The sequence below is a fragment of the Camelus bactrianus genome, chromosome 15 (assembly GCF_048773025.1).
Source record: "Camelus bactrianus isolate YW-2024 breed Bactrian camel chromosome 15, ASM4877302v1, whole genome shotgun sequence".
Taxonomy (NCBI): Eukaryota; Metazoa; Chordata; class Mammalia; order Artiodactyla; family Camelidae; genus Camelus; species Camelus bactrianus.
This window is the reverse complement of record NC_133553.1, coordinates 51,532,292-51,555,109: the sequence shown is the minus strand read 5'-3', so window position 1 is coordinate 51,555,109 and position 22,818 is coordinate 51,532,292. Positions and strand designations below refer to the sequence as shown.

The 22,818-nt window shown below is 37.9% G+C and overlaps 1 long non-coding RNA gene across 3 annotated transcripts in view; it reads left to right on the top strand.

The window, feature by feature from the left end:
- LOC123615924 (uncharacterized) overlaps positions 1-22,818 on the top strand; it is a 349,023-nt gene that overhangs the window by 143,907 nt on the left and 182,298 nt on the right. For all 3 annotated transcript variants that reach the window (XR_012498960.1, XR_012498961.1, XR_012498959.1), the window contains exon 2: positions 19,451-19,578. This is a non-coding gene — a long non-coding RNA (uncharacterized LOC123615924). The remainder of the gene's footprint in view (positions 1-19,450; positions 19,579-22,818) is intronic.

Here is a 22,818-nt window from a genome sequence, read left to right as displayed (position 1 = left end):
GCACAATAATAAGATATGTTGTAAAGTTCAAGGGTGATTAAATCATATTATCAGGAGGAGTATATAAAGTTGAAGAACATTGACTTTTAGAAAAATTCACAGATACAGGATATCTTAACACTTTAAGAAAGTGCTTAAAAAGAATTTTTTAATGTTTAGCTCTCAAAGACATAATAAAAATTTTTATCAAGGTCAAGAAAAAGAGAACAAAGAAAGCAAAGAAATGAATGGTGAGTAGAAACTATAAAACAAGGTGGTAGAAATAACTGTAGATGTATAAATATTCAGAATCACTGTTGTCAAGTAACATAATTATGTAAGTAACAAGTAAATATTGCCAAATTACTACATCATGTTGGCTTCTGGTTACATTGATAAAGCAGAATGAACTAATAGACACCTTGATCTTAACAAAAACATTAATAAATGCTGGAAGAATATAACAAACATTTAAATACATAATCCAAACAAGTAATAACATAGAGAGAGACCATAAAGAATTAAACACAATTTGTCAAGTAACAGATATTTTTATCTTTGACAGAGAAGAAAGGGTTGTAGCGTATGGAATTCCCTCTGTCCCTAACAGAACAGAACAGGAAACTCAGAGAAACACACTCACATAAATGAAGTCTGTATATATGACAGGCATATTAAAAATCAGTGGGGATAATCAATTAGTAAATGGAGTGGGTACAGTTGAGTCTCTAAATAGGAATCTAATTTTATACTTACTTCCCTATCTCACATCATATATAAAAATCTATTCCATGTAGGATTGCAGAATATCAGACAGCAACATATTAAAATAAAAACTGGGTAAGTAGAGTATTTTCTAATTTCAGGGTAGACAGAAACATTTAGAACAATTCACCAAAAAAAGCACAAGCCATAAATGAAATAGCTAAATTTCACCAAATTAAAATTTAAAATTTAAAATTTCTTCACATCAATAAACAGGTAACATTAAAATAAAAGTCAACCTGGAAGAAAATATTTGGTGTACACATAGCTGTCAAAGAATTAGTAGCCTGAGAACATAAAAGGTCCAATAACCCAATGGACAAATGTGGAAAAGATGTAAACAAACAATTCACAGAAGAGAGAACCTAAATTAGCTCCATAGGTTGGCCATGATGTTCAGATTAAGCAGTACTTGGGAAACACAAATCAAAACAACAGAGTACAGTTTTACACTAATATAATTGAGAATAAATTACAACCACGCTAAATTGATATCTACATAGTTGTATGGAGATTAATGTATGACACTTGAGGATGTGGGGGAACAGGAATCTCATCCGCTGCTGAAGGGGGTGGAAATGAAGCCACCTTTGGTGATAACTAGTGAACCCGCAGACTGCCTGTGCTAGGTGGGTACCTGCAGCGAGAAATATGAGTAAGAATATTCAATGCTAAATTGCTTACAGCAGTGGAAAACTGAAAACTGTCTAAATATCCATTACAGGAAAATTAATAAACAAATTATAGCATATTTATATAATAGAGTACTATAAAAAATCAAAATGATTGTGTGCTCCAAGTATCAGCATGAGGTATGATGTTGAGTTAAAAAAAAAAAAAAGGCAACTTGTGGAGTGATACCCATAGAATAACATTTTTGTATAGTTTAAACTATGCAATCCAGTACTGTAATGGAATGAAGGCATGCATGGGTATCAAGCTTACTTGGAATAATTTTATTTCAAAAAATGTGAAACAAATTTAGTGAAAAAGAGCATTATTAAAGTTGGGTTGTAAATTTATGATGCGTATTTTGATTTATTATTTAAAAATTTGCATGTATGAATAGTTTATAGTAAAAAATATTTTTAAAACAGTAAGACAAGGATGGTCTAATCAGAATAAAATAGAAGAAAAGGGCAAAAGATATCAATAAATAATTAAAGAGGAAACCTGAGTGGCCAATAAATATACTCAATCACAATTGTAACCAGGTAAATGGAACTAAAACAAAATTAAACATTCACTCTCTCCAAATAGGCAAAAACAAAAACAAAAATGTTGAAAATAACAAATCGGTGAAGGTGTAGGTTAAGATGACCTCTGATGGGAGTGTAAATTACTGTTAGTTTCTTTGTAAAACAGCTTATATAAGTTGGAAGATAAACATATCTTATGTACAAACAAAGTATCCTAAATATGTCTTCATGCAGATGCACAAAGAACAAGTGTTGATCAGCCCATGTGTATGTGGAAAACTGAAAACCTAAATAAACATACATAGAGGACTGGAAAAACTAAGGTCTTAAAATGTGATAGAATAATACTTCTATCAACATTGGTAAACATAAAACATAAATGTTTGCTGAGGGGGAGGGTACAGCTCAAGTGGTAGAGCACATGCTTAGCATGCACAAGGTCCTGGGTTCAATCCCCAGTACCTTCTCTAAAAAAAAAAAAAATAAACCTAATTACCTCCTCCTCCCCCCTCAAAAATGTTTGATAAAAATAAAAATTGTCAAATGTTACATGGGCCTTTATACTATTCATGTAAATTAAAAACCTAGACTCTTTGTTATGCTTTTTGATCTATTTATCACCACATCAAGAACACACTATATAAATTACTATTGCTTTATAATAGATCTTGATATAATAGATATTATTTTATAATAGATATTGATACTTGGGCACATCTCAATACCTTGATCATCTTTAGTAATATTTTGTCTATTCCTGGCCTTTTATTCTTTCAAATAAGTTTCAAAAGTAGCTTGTCAAGTTTAGTTAAAGTGTGTTGATATTTTGTTTGAATGACATTGATTCTATTGCTCTGATAACTTAGGGAAAATTGATACCTTTGTGACACTGAGTCTTCCTAATTCCTAAAAATGATACTTCTAATTTTAAATTGTCTTCACCAATGTTTCAATGTCTAACATTCTCCAAAAATATACTGTGTATCCTTTGACATTCTGGGTACCTTATATATTTGTTGGCTGCCTGTAATCTATTTTCTCCCACATTCACCACCTACCCAATAAAATAGTGTGTTTTTCTTTCTTTTAAAAAATGAAAACAGCCCTCATTTTTAGAGATGAAAGAAATTCTGTCTCTTAACATCTTCTATTATTAATGAAGTTGTGGATGAGTAGAGGACCATTAGTAGATGCCAGATTCTACCATGAATGCTGGTCAGAAATTAAGGGAAAATTAATTGCAAAGAATACACTTCTATGGCAAATGTGTCAGAAGCTATGATTTACTAGCTGCGTCTAGACTGTCTGATCCAGATAGTGGTTGGCAGGGCGGCCTGGGTTGTGACAGATGTGGCTTACTGATCATCATTTAAAGGTAGCATTAATAACATACTTTCAGCGATTATTGACTTAAAGTTATCCTAAGCAGCAGTTAAAAACTTCTATTCATAGAACACATCCCAAAGAGTACTGATTCATTACAGATACCTGTGTGGCCTTTGCCATCCTCTTTAAGTCTGTCTATGTGCTCAGAATCAAGCAAATAAAAACAATTACTATTGTGCCTCAAATGGAGGTTAAGGGCAGCTCTGTTTAAGACTTGGCAGAGTCCAGGCACTTAACAAAGCATGAGGAACAGTAAGCAAACAGTAATTGATAAGTAGTTTTAGCAAAGCTTTCAATCTGGATCCATTGCCTGTTTATCTGTGTAGGGAAGACCATTTGGTACCCTGTGGGACATTTCTAAGAGCATTTGCTTCTGCCCATTGGTACCGCCAGGACTTTTGGATGGTTTCAGGACTTATGAAATAATACTCTTTGTAGAAATGTTTATTTATCCTGGCTCATCTCTGTATTTCATGTCATATAAAAAGAGTTGGAGACACTTTGGCTTCTGATTATAAATTCTGAAGCAAAGCTTAGTGTTTATCTATTTAAAAATACTTTGTTGTTTGGTTTTCTCCTTGGAGCATTATAGTAATGAAGGGCAAAATCTTAAGAATAAAATTGTCACCTACTTGGTATGAATGTATTCTACTGTATATTTATATATTGGCATACATGTTCCTTTATGTTCCCTGAATGCATTTTATGGTTTATCTGTCTTAAGTTGTAATGTTCAAGAGGACAGCATCCATGGTGGTTAGTTGTTTTGTGCCATAGTACAAGCTCGTAATTGTATAACAAATGCTGTTTACAGATGGTAGTGGTGGTGGTGACTCTGTGTACACTTGTCTTCAGTATTAGCATAATGGACCTGATTCGGAGTTGGACATGATTGGTTTGCATAGAAGCCTGGAAGTGTCTTAGCATCTTCCCATTAAATCAAAGAATTGGTCTTCAGCATGAATACCAGACAGAACGTCATTCTACCAAGCAGGTGCAGGATAAACGTCTGGCAGGGTTTGAGAGAGTCAGAGGATGCACAGGAAAGAGCCACAGTGTGAAGAGGCAGGATGGGAGGCACAACTGCTACACCAGGTGATCATCACTGGAGGAGGAAGTGAAGCCAACAGCATACGCCTTGCAGAGCTTCCTGAAGAAAAGCCAGGGCTCCTTAGCCAGGGTTTTGAGGACGACTCATACTTTAAAAGGAACTCTAACCAAGAGCATAAGATTAAGAGCCTTTGTGAGACCAGCAGTACAGTGGAAACTCTGTCTTAGCACACCAAAAGGAAGGAGGGAAAACTGAGGTATCAGAAAAAGAGACAGGCCAGATGTGTTTGGACAATGGGGAAAGTTAATTCCCTGGGAAATAGCGTAGTGCACAGGGAGGATGGGACGGGTCTTCCTGACACCTGGGACACAGGGGTTCCTGAAACCTTGGGTGTGTGCCGGGGTGGGAGGTTGGAGGGGAAAGGCGCAGCTGTGAGAGCTTCCGGTGTCTGTCACAGGAGAGGGAAGGTGCTCTGGTGAGAGGCAGCTGGCAGGGAGCAGCAGAGGCAAGAGCAGGTGGGTTTATCCACCTGCCAAACAAGGTCTTACTTCTTGTTCTCCTTGCTCAAGTCCACTGTGTGTGTGAAATTACCCTAGGCAAATGTGGTTGCCGTGGCAGTAAGGGTGGCATCTGTTACTCTGGTAACAGGATCCTCTGAGCCTGGAGAGATGGCAGTGGGGGATGACAGTGACAACCATGTAAGAATTAGAAGAAAAGATGTGAAATACATCAGAAAAACTTGTCCCACCACCAGAGTCACAGAATGGGGAAACTGAAGGGTCAGACCCAGCAGAGTCCTCAGTGTCAGCACGCCGGAAGTCCAGCATCTTCCCAAGAAATTGTGATGAACGCCTGATCTATAGCCCATTTTCTCTCTGCCACACATCAGAGCATCTTTTGGTTCCTTGTGCAGCTTAACAACTTGGCTCCATATTTTTTTTTTTTTGTCCCTTTAAGTTTGGTCCCCTAGTTCTGATGTTTACTGTCCTGGAACCACAACAGGATCTTGATTCTATCCACAGAACAGTGTAATGAGGATCTTGGAAGTCTTGGGAATGTTTAGTGGTTGCTGCCACTGATTGTGTAAATGGAATGGAGATTTTAGCTTTAGGACTAAGAAAACTAAGTTAAGTTTGATCTTGCAGGTTGCTGACATAATTCCAGTTGAGTTCACAGCTTCAACAGTTCTCTAAGACAGTAAGAACACTGATTGTTGCAAATAATGTGGAGAGTTGGAACAAATGCTATTGAGGACTACTTTGTGCTAGATGCTGTGGGGGAAACCCTACAATCCAGGTCAGGGTATTGGGTACACATGTGACCATGGGGCGAGAGGTCACTGGTGATGCATAGTGATGGCCAAACAAATGGACTTCCAAGGCCAGGGGAGACTAGGGGAAGAAGAGGTCACAGCTGAGCTGGAAAAATCATAGGTTGCTGTGGACTAGGAATTAGGGGGATGTGGGCCTGGGTACCAGTCTGTACCTGCCTCTTACCCTGGAGGAAGTCATATAAGTTTTCTGGAACTCCCGAGTTCCTACCAATTAAAAAAAAAAAAGGACTTTGGTCACAAATAATGTTCAGAATTACTTCATTGTTCTACATTTTATAGTTTTACAGCTCCCCCCCCCCAAGTAAGAATTAATCAAACCTTAAGCAATTTAGGATTTTGTTATGAGGATTAATTTACAGGACATTTCAGGAGCTGAACTCACATGAGCCAAAGTGTGGAACAAGAGAGTGTGAAGTTCCTGTTAAGGGATACGGACTGGCTTGTCCTGATTATCATAAATAAAATAATCCAGAGATAGATATTTGAAATTGTAAATAATCAATACTATATGGTGGAAAAAGAGGACAGTGTAGTTTGATTTGGACTTGTGGTGAAAGGTTGATTTTGGTTTATCCTTTCTTAACTGTGGTTCACTTGACTCTGTAAAGATTCTTTGGTTGATATCATCCTTCAAACTTTAGCAAAAAAAGTCACAGTAAAGAATTATTCTATGTTCCTATATTTTTTAACATTTAGCGAATGGGGCTACATCTTTGGTTCCCTATCCTAGAGACCTGTAGGCTGTAAATAAGGCATCACCACCCCCATTATCCACCCCCGCAAGAACCTTTGATAATGGAAGGCATGGGTCTGTATCATGAATTTTTTGAGCATATACATTTGAGAGAAATGTATTGATTACATAATGTTCAGTGTCACACCAATGTGACAAATAAACAATAACTTCTAAATTTTCTCAGTGTCGAGGAGATGGAGAGTGACACTTCAGTGTCGTCAGATGTCTAATTTAACCAAATTAGCAGCAACACTATTTTAGGGGGTTAACAGCTTTTGTGCAGAAATGAGGCTGAGTTTGTTTCGGTTTTGATACATCATCCTCACAAGATTGCATTTTTCTTATTAGCTGCCTTTTTATTTCAAAGACTCTAAGATAGTGTTAAGGGGATTATTTTGATGAAAATGCTAGATAGTTCCTTCTATTTATAGTCTTAATCAGGTTTCCAAATGATTCATGCTTGGTATTGAATTCCGTGGAACAATGACTCTTGAATATTTCCACATTGAAGCTACCTGAATGGCTTTCCTTGCTGTTGGCTCCCACAGAAATATTTCTGAGGATGACTGGAATTGTGTACAAATATTCATACTGTAAATATTTAAGTGTCATTTTCTCCTTTCACATCGAGGATCTTATCAATGAAAATGTGATTAAATCCATAGCAGCAGAGCTTGGATAAATACCTTTAGTAAAGAGAATATAGGTCTATTATACTTCTCTGGAGAAGTAAGATGAATAAAGAATGGTATGAGTTATCATGAGCAGTTTGCTGCATCCTCATGGGGTAACAAAGCAGCTTCATGTGCTTGCTCCCAGTGGAGACCAGTTATTACAGAACAATGCCTAACGTTTACTAACTCGTTAACCACTATTATTTATCACTGAATAATAGACTAGTTGCAGGAGGTTTTAGGGGAAGGTCCACACAATCTACGTAGATTACATGCAGATTTAACCTGTACTAGTTAGACTTCTCTAAAGTCTAATTAACATGATCAGTGCTCCCTGTTTGACTCATCCACCCACCTAGCACCCTGGCAATCTGAAATATAGTTGGTTTATCATACAAGACACAGCAATCAGAAGATTCATCTCGATGTTTCAGTTAATGGGTGTTTAAACCACCTGGAGGTCATTATCCTTGCAGACATAAATAAAAATACTGTAATACTCTATCACGGCACCCCCTACACTGCCTGCCATACTTGGAGATGTTACCTTTCCACTGTTGAGTAGTGTGGTTGGGGCTAATTTCTGATATTTTCCATGGGTATGTGATCATGTGAATATAAAGGAAGCACAAAGAGTCATAATGAATTATATTTCAGATGTGCAGTAAAATGGAAAGACTGACAATATGAAATATGGAGAAAAAGAGGGAAATATATTATGGATGATGGCTTAGAAGAATTTGTGGTCCAGGAAACAAGTTTGTTTGTTGAGTCTAACATGCTACAGAGGCAGCTAAAAGAAAGATAATAAGTGACTTCTGTCAAGACATCTAAAGATACTGTAGAAGTAGAGATGTAGGAGGGAACAGCCTTGCTCCCCAGTAATTGTTATTGGGGAGAAACTCATGAAGATGCCTTAAGCCTTGTAGGAAAGATTGATCAATCAGTCAATCAATCAATATTTTAATTGAAGACCTACCATGTTCTAGGTTTAGGTCTAGGCACCATAAATATTTAATGGAACAAAACAGTCTCCCACTGTGAAATTGATATTCTAGTGATGATATATAGATGATAGACTAATAAATACATAGTTTTTCTCCATGCCATAAGAAACACTATGGAGAACAATGAAGTAGGGTAGATGGACTAGGGTGTGATAGGAAGAAAGAGGTTTTATTGCTATTTTATAAAGCTGGGGGAGGATGGGGTGGAGGGGAAGTAATTAGGTTTATTTGTTTTATTTCTGAAAGAGGTCCTGGGGATTGAACCCAGGAACTCGTGCATGCTAAGCATGCATTCTACCACTTGAGCTATACCCTCCCCGCTAACAAGCTTCCTTTTTGAATGGGATATATTGCTGCATGTGAGTATTGATAGAAATGATCTGAAAGAGAAGGAATAGAGGAAGACATCATGAGAGGAGTTGTTGATTAACCATGGAAGATGGAATCTAGAACAGATGTGGAGGCTTGGATTTAGATAGGAGCATGGATAAGTGTGATGATTAAAACTGAGATCAGTGGCGAGGTACAGTTACCATTTTTGCCATGATTTGGCCATGGGAGTAGATGCTAAGGTTTTGGTCAAGGACAAGGTCATTGAGGCAGAGAAATTCAAGGAATGAGAAACAAGGGTATCATTGGATAGTTATCTGGTGGGTACTGAAATCGCCAGAAATTATGGCAGGAGAGGTGTTGGAGAGAGTTACAGTGAACCAAGTGCTGAATTCTTCAAGGAATACGGGAGATGACCCAGGCATTCTGTAGGTGACTATGACAATATTTAAATAAATAAACATAAACCTTTTAACACTTAGGAGATAGATGCTCCTCTCTGATCCCTCTTCCCTGACTGGAACTGGAGAGGCGTTCTGGTTTGCATTGGTCCAGTGGGATTTTCCTTTATCTGGAAATTTAGAGATATCAAAACCCAGAGAGTATACAAAATTGTTAGTTGAATGGGATGAGCCAAATCAGTCAACTGGAGAAATGGGTCAGCTGGGTCATCAAAGTGAGGCAGTGCCTGGACAAGGTAGTTGCATACAGGCAGGAGATCTGAGGACCAGGAAGAGGAGAGCACAGGAGAGTGTGGGAGTTAGGTAATTGGAAAGCTACTTGGAGATGAAAAGAGCAGAGCAGGGATGCAGGTTGCTGTTACACTTGGTCTTTTTAGAGATTTCTAAGTGAGTGTGACAGAGATTGTCCAGTTTTACTTACTATAAAAGGGCCAAGATCAGAATAGACAACACACAAGTGCCAAAGAATATTGTCTCTTACATATAATGACTTCTTAATAATTATAAACACCACAACCAGTCCAGAACCCCATCTCTCCATTCTAACCTTATAAAACTTGTGTGTTAATCACTGTATCAGCCTCTTTTATTTGGGCATATTGGTGCATGGAAGCTGGAAATCATTTCTCTTGGATTAAGAATGTTAGATCAGTTTTACTGGAGGGACTGAGGGTTTTCATTGGAGAGGGCGTTGGGAACAGGGAGGCAGCATCTGCTTACTATTTCAGGGTGGATTAACATTAATTAATGTAAGTAGGGAAGGGCAGGGAGTAGAGAGGTCCTGTTTACCCCATGGATGCTCTTGGGACCCTAGTGGCTGTTGTCATTTGCACTGACATTTAAAATTCTTTCCGCATTTTCCATCATGTGGTCTGCTTCCCTCATTGAGTCTCTTTATGTTCACAGCCTGTGTAAGATTTTCTGCTGTCTAAAAAAGCTGTTCAAAATGCAGAACCTTGCTTCCCATCTCCTCTTTTTTACTTCCTGCTGCTGTTCTTGAAAATAATTGCTCTATATAATCAACCCACGAAACACAAGAAGAGGTAGAACCTTTACAGATTCTACATTATAAATTTAAGATTGCAATCTCTTCACTTTCACAAATGCCAAAGATGGGGGTCTCTGCTTTCATTTCTTTCCTGTCAAAAGGACTAAATTTAGTTGGTTGATTTACTTTTTATCATACAAACATTAATTTTGCAAAGCAAAGAAGCTTTTCCAGATGGACTTTAAAAAGATTATATATCTGATCCCTGCAGTCTCAAATCAGAGATAATATACTTGGGACATTTTTTGGGAGTGAGGGTTTCTTTTTTCCTCTTACGTTCTCATTTATCATTTAGTAGCTTTCCTCTCAATATGCAGAAATAAGGTGTGAGCATATGCATTCACCTGTATTTTCTATTAAGGTAAAATAGGTATATATCTTCAATATTATACCAGACTGTACAGATTATAAATGAACTCTTAAAATTTTGACTCTCAGTCTTGATGTAAAGGTATTATTAATTTATTTTCCTTAACTTAATGCTGCTTGTTCGTGAGATAAATGAGTTGATTAGAAACAAGAATCCCTGAAGATTGTATGTGTGTTTGTGTTGGGGTAGTAAAATTATTCTGAGTTGGTGCATTGTAAAGCTCTTTGCATGGCTGTAAAGTTATTTATTGTCTTTCATCTCCTTAACTCTAGTGAATCTTCCAGTTGTTGTTCCAAACCTTTCTCATACTCATCCAGCTTGCATCCTCCATCATCCCTTAGGTAACCTTGCCTCCTCCTTACTTGGGAGATTTTGAAACCATTTGGCTGCCTTAATTTCCACCTACATTAAACTCGTTTTATCTCTCAAGTTAAAGCACAGTGTTAGAACGTGGCCATGGCTTTGAAACATTTCTAGTTGAGTGTCATCCAAGCTGTTTTTAGGGCTCTTCAACTGCAGTGGGTGCTTTTGAGGGATCAATAGAAGAAGACTCTCTATAATAAACCCGGTAGGTCTAGGTTCTCTTTATCTTCATACAGTGCTTACTGTCAAGAATTTTAACATACTTTTTACATTTCTGAGTTTTTAATTTTGGCTCATTCTTTCTGGTAGTCCATAAAGGACGCATGGGTGTTGTATTTGATGATTTCAAATCTGCTTGGGAACAAGAATATGTATTGTATTGCAAATTGGAAGTACCCTAATGCTAAGATTTAAAATCAGAATTTTAAAAGTTCTTTTATAATCTGTATAGCCGGTAGAGCATTGAAGATGTATAATAGGAAAGAGGATGGGGTGAAATCTGAATAGTTTTAAGTGGAGGTTTAGCTCGTGATTGTCCTAGGAGCAAAATACAGATTCATTCATTCACTTATTCCACAAATATTGAACACCTACTATGTTACTTTAGGCACAGGAGATGCATCAGTGAAAAAAAAAAGAGACAAAAATCCTTGCCCTCAATAAACTCATTGTCCTTGACAATAAACCACATTAATAAATAAGTACAGGCTGATATGTGCTAAGGAGAGAGAAATAGAGGAGAAAAGGAAATACAGTTGTTGGTCTGGAGACTGAAACTCTAGGCTGGCTAGGGAAATAGTCATTGAGGAGGTGATTCTTAAGTAAAGACCTGGTGTATGAATAAGGTAAGTAACCTGCTTTTTAAATTGAAGGCAAGTGAGAGAGCAACACTCATATGAACACCTCGCTACTGTTCAGACACATATGCACACACACACACATATGAAGCACAACTCTTCACTCAGACATGATAAACAGCCTTCCATGAAGAAACTCCTTTCCTTTGTTTTTTTTTTGCTGAGGTAGAGATGGAAACTAAACAGCCTAGGCGGTCTTGAGCCAGTGGAGCAATCTGTTCGAGTGTTGTGTTTGGCCTAGGTAACTGGTGACCTAGGAATTAGTGTTAAAGTTGGAAATGACCCCTATTAACAATCTGGCTCAGCTCTCTAATTGTATAATGAGGAAATGGAATGGCCCCCAAAACGTTTGTCAAGCTGGATTGACCAACATAATATCTGTGGAAGACCCATCACTAAACCCACCTATCTTATTCCTGATAGATTGTTTATTCATAAGGAACCTCACTTACTTCCATACCACCACTTCTGTGGTCATTATGAACTATTTGCAGCTAAACTCATAAGATGTAGCTGGGAAACTTGTAAAATAATCCCTAAACAACCATTTCGCTTCTCTGTCATTTCTTTTCTTTAAAAGCGATGAGCATTGTCGTGGCATTGATTGATTTCTGAAGTCATTGACATCACGAAGTATAATGGAAGCTCTGGGTCTCTCATTTCTTTTCACAAGGCTTTTATTTATTTTTTTAAGCTTTTACTTTTCTTCTTGGGGTGGGCAATATGGCTGCTTCGCTGTGAGCTATTGATTTGGATTCAGCTGCAGTGATTCTTGAATTCTCTGTGCATCATTAAGCTCTAGTCCACCCAGCTCCATAACAGACATTTGAGGGTGAATGAAGGTGTACACATGGACTTCAGCAGGGACCTGTTTAAAGCCCAATGCATCCTGGAAGCTCTCCTATTTAATGCAAAATACCCCCTAAACTTTGTGATTATGAATTTGAATTTTTAGTCTTTGTGCACCTAATTTCATGGTTCCATAGATACTGGGTTGAGATTCGTAACATTTTGGGTTGGTGAGCAGGTTAATTGTGTATGAAGTAAAGTCTTCATTAATGCAACAAGCTGCCTCCTCTCTCTTGCATGCCCATTGCAATAGAAAGATGGTTTCTACAATGTATAATCATAGAGGACATCTTCAGAGAGTGTTTTCTGGGAGGCAAACTGAAAAATTGTCAGTATGTCTATAAGATCGCAATCGTGGTGACTGGAAAAAAGTATACGCTGTGATTCATGGAAGGCTGTTTATATCATGTCTGAGTGAAGAGCTGTGCTTCGTATATGTGTGTGTGCACATGTGTCTGAACAGTAGCTAATTTCTTGTTTTTTCCTTCCTGCTTCTCATTGTTTCTAGAACTGTCTAATTTTTCATTACTATTCTAGGACTTTACTTCTAAGAGATGAAAAAGAACACTTGAAATATAAATACCCTTAAAGGAATCATAATTTTTAGAGACTGGCATATTGATCTATTTTAGCTACTTGAGATATTTTTTTATAGGACCAACCCTAGAGAAAGAGTGTTTTTGATATTTAATCATTTTAAGTATGCAAACTGTGACTTCTTTAGTTACTTGATATGAAATCAAGTAGCAGATATTTCTAGCAGCAGTGTTCTTCAAAAGATTCAACCAGCACACTGCTGCATACCTAGCACATGCGAAGTAAACGGGTGTGGATCAGTTGACCATGGATATTGTCAGTTTATTCTCATTCATTTAAAAAATTCAGTTGTCCAAACATGCATGCCTGCAGAGTGTAGCAAATACTTATTATGAGGCCATTATGCATTAGATTCTGGGTATACAATGGTGAACAAGGAAGAGTTATTTCTCTCAAGGAATTCAGTTATAATGGATGATAAAGAAACTGCTAAGGCCATTTTGTTGAATTCTGTGTTATATTAAGTTTCCTGAATGTATTGCCCTATGCGTGGTTCTAGAGATACGAACAAAATTAATGAAGCACTCTTGCCCACTGGGAACTTACAGTCTAGTTAGAGAGCAAGACCTACTAGATGACCAGATAACTAGCAGTGCAAGGCCTTGTAGGGTGACAGGTGAGCGATGCTCTTCTGGTCCTTTCCTCTGTTCCAGACGTGCTTTTCTCCCTTGTACACTCCATGGATGGAGCTTCCTGGTTCCTCCGGTGTCTTAGATTTTGCACTTAGAATTCTTCCCTGCTTTACTGTCATCTTTTACCTTTCATTTTTAAACTTCTTTCTCATAGTCTCTCATAGTTTCAAAGGGAAAGTATCCAGTCACTCTGTTCTCACCGAATCCTGTCTGCTTGGAAGAATCATCATTTAGCACAGGGGCTGGATTTGTTTCAGGTGTATTATCTCTATTGAACCATTTAAATCTCTTTTTTCTCTCAGTTTTTGATCATTTCAGATTGCATCTGCCCAAGACCCCATTATTGCCACAAACTGTTTAATCAACTCAGTGACCTTCATCACACCATAGGCAAAGACCCGTAGAGGTAATTTTGGCAGAAGTGAATCCCTCATACTTGATTTGATAAAAGGATAAAATCACTCTATTCAACCTAAGTGACCCTATTTGGACTTTTTATTTAACAAAATCCTGGATTAGCTTAGATTGTCAGTGACCATCCTTGCATAAGATAAAATATAATTACATGACAATGTTAACCTCTCAAAATTGGTTTTAGAGGGGGAAAGAGATATAATTAGGTAGAGTAAGTGAGAGGAAAGGAGGGAAAGAGAATTTCAGTGGAGGCTTTATTTTTAGTTTCTTTATTGCAGATGCTAAAATCAGATTTCTAAATGTGAATACAGCATGTCAAACTGCTTTGTCATGGTGCAGAGTGCATCATCTGTCCTCTAGATGACTGAGCAGGGGAATGGTCTCAGGTTTTATGGCTAAATCAGAAATTCATTTCCTTTCTCGTAGATGCCTAAATCACCCACACTCCATAAAGCCTCCTGATCAAATATTTCTTCTATGGAAAAGGGGTATAATCTTGTAAAAAAGATTGGTTGCTTTGGTCTGTGTTTATATACAGAGATATATTTTATTCTCTGTTGTTTTGGCATTTGGAGTTGCCTTTTAACTGGTTTCACTGCCTCCAATTTCTCCCTATTCCAATCAATTTTGTATTCTGCTATTGAGTTAATCTTCAGGAGACTCTTACATCACTTGTCTGCTCAGAGCTTTGAATGGCCTCGTGTTGTTTCTATAACAAAGGTCAAACATTTTATCCTCGTATTCTAAAATACTCAGTTCATTTTAAAATGTTATTTATGAGTACTTTGTTTTATTGGTTCTGTTTCAGTCAAATGAAACTACTGCTATTTGCCGTATCCAACACAAACTTTTCTTATTTCTAAGCCCTTGCCTTAAATGCACTTTCCATTTTCTTAGACTACATTTCTCTGGTCTCCTTACACCTAAAGCTTTTCTGTATTTCAAAGCTGAAAGGCCCCTATTTTTACAAAGTTTTCACAAGATCTTCACTACCGTAAGTCATCTCTCTTTTGTTTAAGCCTCCGCGACACCTTACTTGTGCATTTTGATGGTATAGCACTTCTTCTCCTAATATATGTGTTACGTATATGTGTGTAATTAGACACACACATGGTTCACATCCGGGTCCTATTTGCTTTTCTAGGCTAAAGTTATGAAGGAAATAATGGAATAATCTTCCTTGTACCACTTATTTGTGTACTGTCTTTCATACAACAGGCATCTAACAATTATTCTTAATTTAGAGTGTGATGTGAGGCTTGTCTGTGTTAATCTGTAGCCAAAGATGTAGAATTATGGAAATGCGGGAGTAAAAGGACCCTCAACATAAATAAAATTTTAGTGTGGAGAATAATGAAAGTGATTCTATTTTATGATGAAAATACATAAAAGGATATGTCATAACCCATCCATGTCCATCAGAATTTCTAGCAGGGGAATAATAGAAAGACCATGAAAATAGCTTGTGCAGTCAGTTGGCCATCCTGCAAAACTTATTAAAATGTGATGTAATTGAAATACTATTGTTTATATTCAAAAGAGGAAGTGTAACAGCACAGGATAGACTACACTGTGTGGTCCTGGTACCAGTCAAGAGGGCAAGTAGAGTCAGAAGTCAAAGGCTACAGACAGTTTAGGGAGCTATATAAATGCTTGATTCAGAGAGGTGGTTTTCATTTTTCATAGCATTCAATTAAAGAATTGAGTGTGTGTGTGTCCAACGTTCAAGATACAATATATACCTATATTGTACCCCTGGAGAGGAAAAGCAAAAGTGAGATGGAATGAATGTTTTAAAACTACAGTGAAGAAAATGTATTGATATAGGTAAAGATCTGAATCTACATACTGTAAGAGCCATTTTGTATCTGCAAAAATGGACCCAAGATGATACCTTGGAAACATAACAAAGGAAGAAGACAAAGTCATTTATAAAGGAAGGGAAGGAGGTTGAAATTGATTTTCTTAACAAATATTCAAGACAATAAGTAAAGGAATAAAATTTTCAAGATATTCAAGCAAGAAGGTGAAGGACGTTACTCCATTCAGGTTTGTCCTTTGTGTCTGAAGTCTGTAGGAAAGCTATGGAACTTGGAAGAAGTCAGAGGATATTGTCCCTAGGGGCTCTTCCTAAGAAAACTACTACAAGATGTGTTTTACAAAAAAGGACATGGGAGACTTTGACAGAGAGATCAGTGGTGAGGATTTTATATATCCAATATATATTTTATTTTTCTAATTGAAGATCTTAAGTTGTGGACAGGGGTTAAAGAAGAGTTTGTTAGTGTTAAAGGCAATGCCATAATGAAAATGACACAACTAAAACACAGGGAAAGGTGGAAGAGAGGGAAATTAAATGATTTCTTTGGGTATTATTTAAAGCTGACAATGGAAGCTTTAATGTATTTAGTACAAAGTTTAAGCACTAAGAAAGATTAATATTGGCAAAAAGTGCACGATAGAGAAGAGGAAAGGGTAGAAATGTATTATAGATGAATTTTATCATGACTCATAGTGAGGAAATAATATGTATTATCTAGAGGAAAATAGAGACTATGGGTGTTCAAAAGTGTTAATAAAAAGGTAACCAACAGAACAAATTTTCAACTTCTTTGATTCTAAAAGAACACAAAAACAAAACAAAAGAAAACTTAGTGGCATACAGTTGGAAAATGAAAAGAACTGCAAGGAAATCTTAAATAACACTCAGTAATGTTACTGTAAATAGTGTTATTTGTACTATATTGTGTGGTTTTTTTTTGTATATCGCAGAATAAACCAATAATTAACCTGAGATTTCCAGTGTATCAAAAAAACAGATACAAGTATTGAATCAAAGAAATTAAATGAAAATTCTGAAATGTTAAATTTGCTTTGGGAATATCAGTTGGATTCGTGGTGATATGATGTATTTCCTGCTTCTGCCTAGTGGATGGCCATGGGAGCCATGGCGCTCTATCAGGAATCACCATTCCACTGCCAAAATTTTGTTTTCTAAATATCATTCTTCACAAAGAGGGTTTTCTTGGAGAAATGGCTGTTTGTAGGCTGGAAGCAAGAAGATACAAGGTGAACTTAGGACACCATGTTGTGCTAGAAAGCAAGGAAACACAGACTAGTGGGTTGGGTCAAAGGGTCATACAGAACTCATAGTCATAGAAAGCAAATGTATGGTTACCAAAGGGGAAAGAGGAGGGCAGGGATAAATTACGAGTTTGGGATTAGCAGATACAAAATAGTATATATATTACATAGATAAACAACAAAGACCTACTGTATAGCTGCAGGAAACTACATTCAATATCTTGTAATAACCTATAATGAAAAAGAAGATATATGTGTGCGTGTATGTATAACTGAATCACTGTGCTGTACACCAGAAACTAACACAACATTGTAAATCAACTATAATTCAATTAAAAAAAAAAGAAGTTATCATTGCCTAATTTGGTACATTTTGTCCATCCAAAAGAATAATGACTATAGTTGATTGAAACATGTAGAGTACATAAATATCCATAAGTCCATAAAGATATAAAAGAAGAAAAAGTTTTTAAAAAATGAGTTAATGGCCACTATCAGAGGTAACTATTAATTAAGTCAGATCCTTCTGAAAATTGGTAATTAAAGAGACATTATTATACATTTATCTGGCTCTTCAGTGAGAGCTATAGTTCTGGCAAAGCAAATACTCCAATTCATGAGCAAAGTTTTCTCTACGGAAGAATGTTAGCTAATAAATATAGGACAAACAAAAGAATTTAAAGAATACACAAACATATACAATATTGTGATGTCTCATATATCTACCTATATATTACCAGGAAACCTGTCATTTTATAGAAAATTTCCTGTTGTTAAAACATTTTTTTTTGCCAAAATGCATTCATTCAATCAACAGTCATTTGAGAACCTAATATGTGCCTTTGAAAAAAAATGCTGCTGTTTAATATTTTTGCATTATTTTCTCAAGCTGGGTCATTTAAAATAAGAGTTCTAAATGCCATTAAACTATATAATTTCAGAACCAAAAGGAGACAAAAGGGTCATTTGGTCACTCCCTGCTCCCTGCCCATTCTCATTTTATAAGCAGGAATCACCTTATCCACACTCATACCATGAATACTTCATGAAAACTATCAGTATTTGAGGAAAGGAAAAGAAATTGGCAAACTTTTAAGAAGCTAAAAAAGCACTGCACTCGGCTTATATTGTTAAAATGCTAAGCACTTCTTTCACGTATTTGTTTTTAGCCTTCAGAAAATTAAAACCCACAGATGACCAATCTGGGTCATTTTGATTTTTTTTCTTTCTTTGACCGAATTGATATTTCCCCTCAACTGATACCAGACTTGAGCTGTGTGGCTGAAGCCGTAGTTCAGGGACCAGGGCCTGCAAGTGCCCTCTCCACTCAATAACCAGCAAACTAATTTGATGTTCCTATTGACTTGAATCTGTCTGCTTTATGTCTTGAGCCTGTGAGCGTGTGACCTCTTCTGCAGAGATCTGCTGCTTCTGGGCGTTTTGTAAAGTGCTGAAATTGTGTGGAAAACTACTCTCTGTGTTTTGCAAAATAATGGAAAGAGAGTATTTCTTACCTGCCTCCTGCAGCAATTTCCCGATAATAAAACTGAAGATGCAGGTTTTATTTCCATTTAATTTTGAGAACCATCTTGAGGTATTTTGGTTCCTAACTATAACTCCTTATCTGTTATCATTATGATTCATTGTTTCTCTCAGCAGTAATTTCTTTTTGACTGTTCTTCATAAAAAACATCTACATATTTTCCCAAGTCATTTTCTGTTTTCTTTTTAAAAAATACAAAAGATAATGTTTGGCCAGAATCTCAATCTTGAAATTCCATCCATTTCCTGATGTGTTTAGCAACCAGGCAATTAAGAAATTGGCCTTCCCTTTCATCATCTCAGAAAATTAGAGAGATTTTTCTTTATGGCTAAATTACATTTCTGAAAACAATTGAGAAGGCTTTTCTGTTACTTATGCAGAGATTTTATGTTCCTTAAATTTTTGTGTATATATTGGTCATTTAAGGAATAAGGATCTTAATTTTCTCTTTTGCTGTTCCTTTTCTTACTTTGTAATTGTCCTTTTGAAATCTTGCTGAGGCCAACATGAGCTCTTTCATTGTATAGGCGACTTGGCTTTTTTTTCAGGCATTGAGATGACAAAGCATGCTTCTGAGGTGATGGAGTAATCTCATAGTTTGCTCCTGTACACAGCAGCGGCCTTTCCCCGGAGGCCTTGAACCACTTTCTGGGTACATTTATTTCCTCAGGTCCCTGGGTCTTTACAGGCAGCAAGTGGTCTAAAATGGCTTAGGAAGGAAATGACCTTCGTTCTGGGATTTGCACTCATGCTGCTGTCTTCTCTTTCCTAGGACTGTTGTTTCTGATTCCCTGGCTGAACTCGGAGCCCTTGGGGCTTACCCGCTTGGATCAACTTGCTCTGTCAGATGCCGTCTCTAGTGGACCTCCCTCTCCAGACTCCTGCTCACCCTGGCTTCCTGTAAGTTTTTTTGCTAAGACTGTGACATCTTTGCAGGCTGGGGTTCTGTCTTCTTCATTCCTGTGTCTGCTAACATAGAATCTTGCCCAGAGGAGGGACTTGAGAAATAGTGGCTGAATGAGAGCATTAACCGTGGCACACTGTGAGTTTGTCAAAGGTGAGTTGGGGATGCTGTGTTGCTGAGAATTTGTAAGGAATCTTAGTGGGAGAAAGCCTAGAAGGATGGAGTGGGTACTGAATTTTCCTGTGCACCCCTCCTCTTCCTCTTCTGTATCTATTCAGTTGGAGCTTAAGTAAGTGTTGACTGGAAATAGACCATTCCTCTGAACCATATTCTCATTGGCTACTCCACTTTTCCAATTTCTACCCTTCATTCCCCTGACCACGATGATATGAATTCCCTTTACCAGAATAATAGTGGAGGGGATTGTCACCTTCCTCATTTTAAAGATGGGGGGGAATATCTACATGACCGTGACAGAGGGAGAAATTTGGATTGTGAGAAGTCGTACAGCTCAGTGAAGGCATATGAGACATTTAAATCTCAGCTTCTTTGATGGGGCAGAATGTTCTGGGAGGACCAAGAGACACTACACATAGAAGTTGTGCCTTGGGTGCACAGCAGGACCACAGGGTCAGGGAAGCAAGGAGAGAGGCGAGAGAAATGCGCTGGAGATGGGACGCCGCGGTGCGCGGGGTTCCTTAAGCTAGGCAGCCGTTCGGCTGTAAGTGTGCCTACGGGAGAGCCATGGGGGGCTTTCTTTGACTTTTGAGTAACTGGTGGCCTTAGACATGAGCTTTTGTGCCTATTCTGCTATGGGCCGAGTTCCCTGTAAAAACGTGTATGCACTTGGCTGACTGCTCAGATGATGGACAGAACTCTGCCTTCAGTTACCGCTGAGGATCCCTTCTGCAAGCCTCCTTCCAGAGCCAGGAAATGTCTTTCTCTTTAGACTTTCAACTTAAATGTGTCCTGAGGATTGTGTGGCTGCTTTCAGATAGGGACCTGCTGTATTTTTTCCCGTTTGTTTTCCTGCACCTTATCTTGCGTTAGCCTTAGACTAGGAAAATGAAAACCCTGGGGGCACTTGGGAGCTTCTGCAGCCCAGACAGCAGAGGCTGAAGAGCTCTCCCCTCTCGGTGTTTTTATGTCCTTTCAGAATGTCACCTTTAAAATAAAGTCTGCCATCAAAGACACGCTCTTCTCCTCCCTGTCTGGTGCACCAAAGACAGACATTACTCTGTCTGCTTTAGTTCTCAGCTTCCTGTCATGTTTGGCAAAAATTTAATTGCCTCTCCTTTCAGAACAACTTTTATTTGTTTTCTTAGCTTCAACATTTCCTCTAAAGGAGTGTTTCTGCAGCAGGGAAATGTAGACAGCTTTGGTTTTCGCTGCTGTAGGACTGGCTTCCCAATGTCTTTTAAAATGAAATTTTATGCCCAAAAAAGATGCCACGGGGGCCAGGCAGTGTTGACCTATTCAAGGGTGACAGTTCACGGAGGGAGTCAAGTTTAACTCCAGCTGGGTCTCATAACAGGCATTTCTTCACTGCTTTTTAGTACATTTTACACTGCCTTTGTGAATTGAATTAAATAATAATGAGAATAACAGTAATACTCCCACTCAGTCAGCTGCTCTTACCCCAAACTTATGGTCCTTCTCCTTAGCGGGTCCTTGCTCTCCATCCTGGTGATTTTATACTGGTCTTTCAAAACCTGGCTCACATGTCATACAGAATGAATACTGCTCTCCTCTCTGTTGCCAGAGCACTTTTCACATATATTGACTGTGTGATTGAAGGACTACATGGACCTGACAACTTAGCCCTCCCACTCCCCCCACCCATGATGTGAGGTGTTTAAGATGAAGGAATGTGTACCTGATTCATTCTCAAATCTCCAACATCCAGCCCAGGGTCTGATACATAGTGGTCCCTTAAAAGACATGTATTAAATCCGTGAATACATGTGAATGGTACTTTTGCACATAGATCTCACAGTCGATACTGTCCTCAGGTATTCCACTGTTGGATGCAAATTGATGTTCCAGACAGGAGCATGGATTTACAGGGAACTGATTTTCTAAGCATCGAAGTGGGACCAAAGGATAAAAAGAACAGTGTTGAGGATAAGTAAGGGGAGGTGACTAGCTGTCTGCTTTGGCCTTTGGTGAAAGAAGTCAGAATCTCTTGTGGTTCATAAATAAAGGGAATGATAAGGCTTTACAACTGAGGAAACAGAAAAGAATATATTCAGAAGGGTGATATGATACACCAGGGTGAACAAGAAGACATGGAGAATTCAGGCTTTTCTGGTGAAAGGGTTTGAAGCAGAGATGAGGACACTGCTACTGGCCTTTAACAGAAAGGAGGAGTGACTCTGAGCGTGAAGGTCACTTGGGGAACAAAACATCTGAAGAGGTTACAGCTGGAACTGCGGACTCTGGAGTCTCTGAGAGAAACTGTGTTGGAAATCCAGGTGAGGGATGGACTGTCCATGGGCCGTAATGTCAATACTCTCCCAGACAAGCCAACTAGGAGAGGATGTCCAAATTCCTGACACTGGCATGTGTCTTTCACTATTACCCCAGGAGGCAGTGGGTTATCACAGGAGAAGCTCTCTCACGGGAAGGCAGGCAGGTGGCATGAGCTGTAATTCCTTTCCTCTCACACATGAGCTGCACAACCTGGGGGAAGTCACTAAGTCGCACAGGATCTCAGTTGATTTATTTGTAATATATAATAACACCATTTTATCTGTGTGAAGGGAAAGGATTACGCGGCCTGATTAATTGACCTCCTCAGCTACTATAAAATCTGTTGTATGTATCTCCCTGGACATTTGACATTGTGTCAGTTGACATGGTTATTCTTAAGAGTCTGTTGTTTAAATTATTTCATTATTGAGGTTCCTGATAGATAATGGTCACAGAACACGCTTAGGTCATGTGACCCTAAACATGACCACCTTGGAAAGGACTTTCTTGTTTGTAGTATTGAAAATCTACATTTAAGGCAGGTGAACTTTATATTTTAGAAAGAGGATTGAATGTTAAAAGTTGATTTTTCCTTAAGATCTGAAATGTGTAGGGCTGAAATGATATTTGAATATTACACAGTGGTAGAACTCTCAGAAAAATATAACTTTCTTTTAACTTGAAGAGATCTTCGAACCCATCAAAGATACGCCTAGCTTTCTGAAGAATTAGAGGTTCTAGAAGGTTAAGGCTATTTCTTAAAA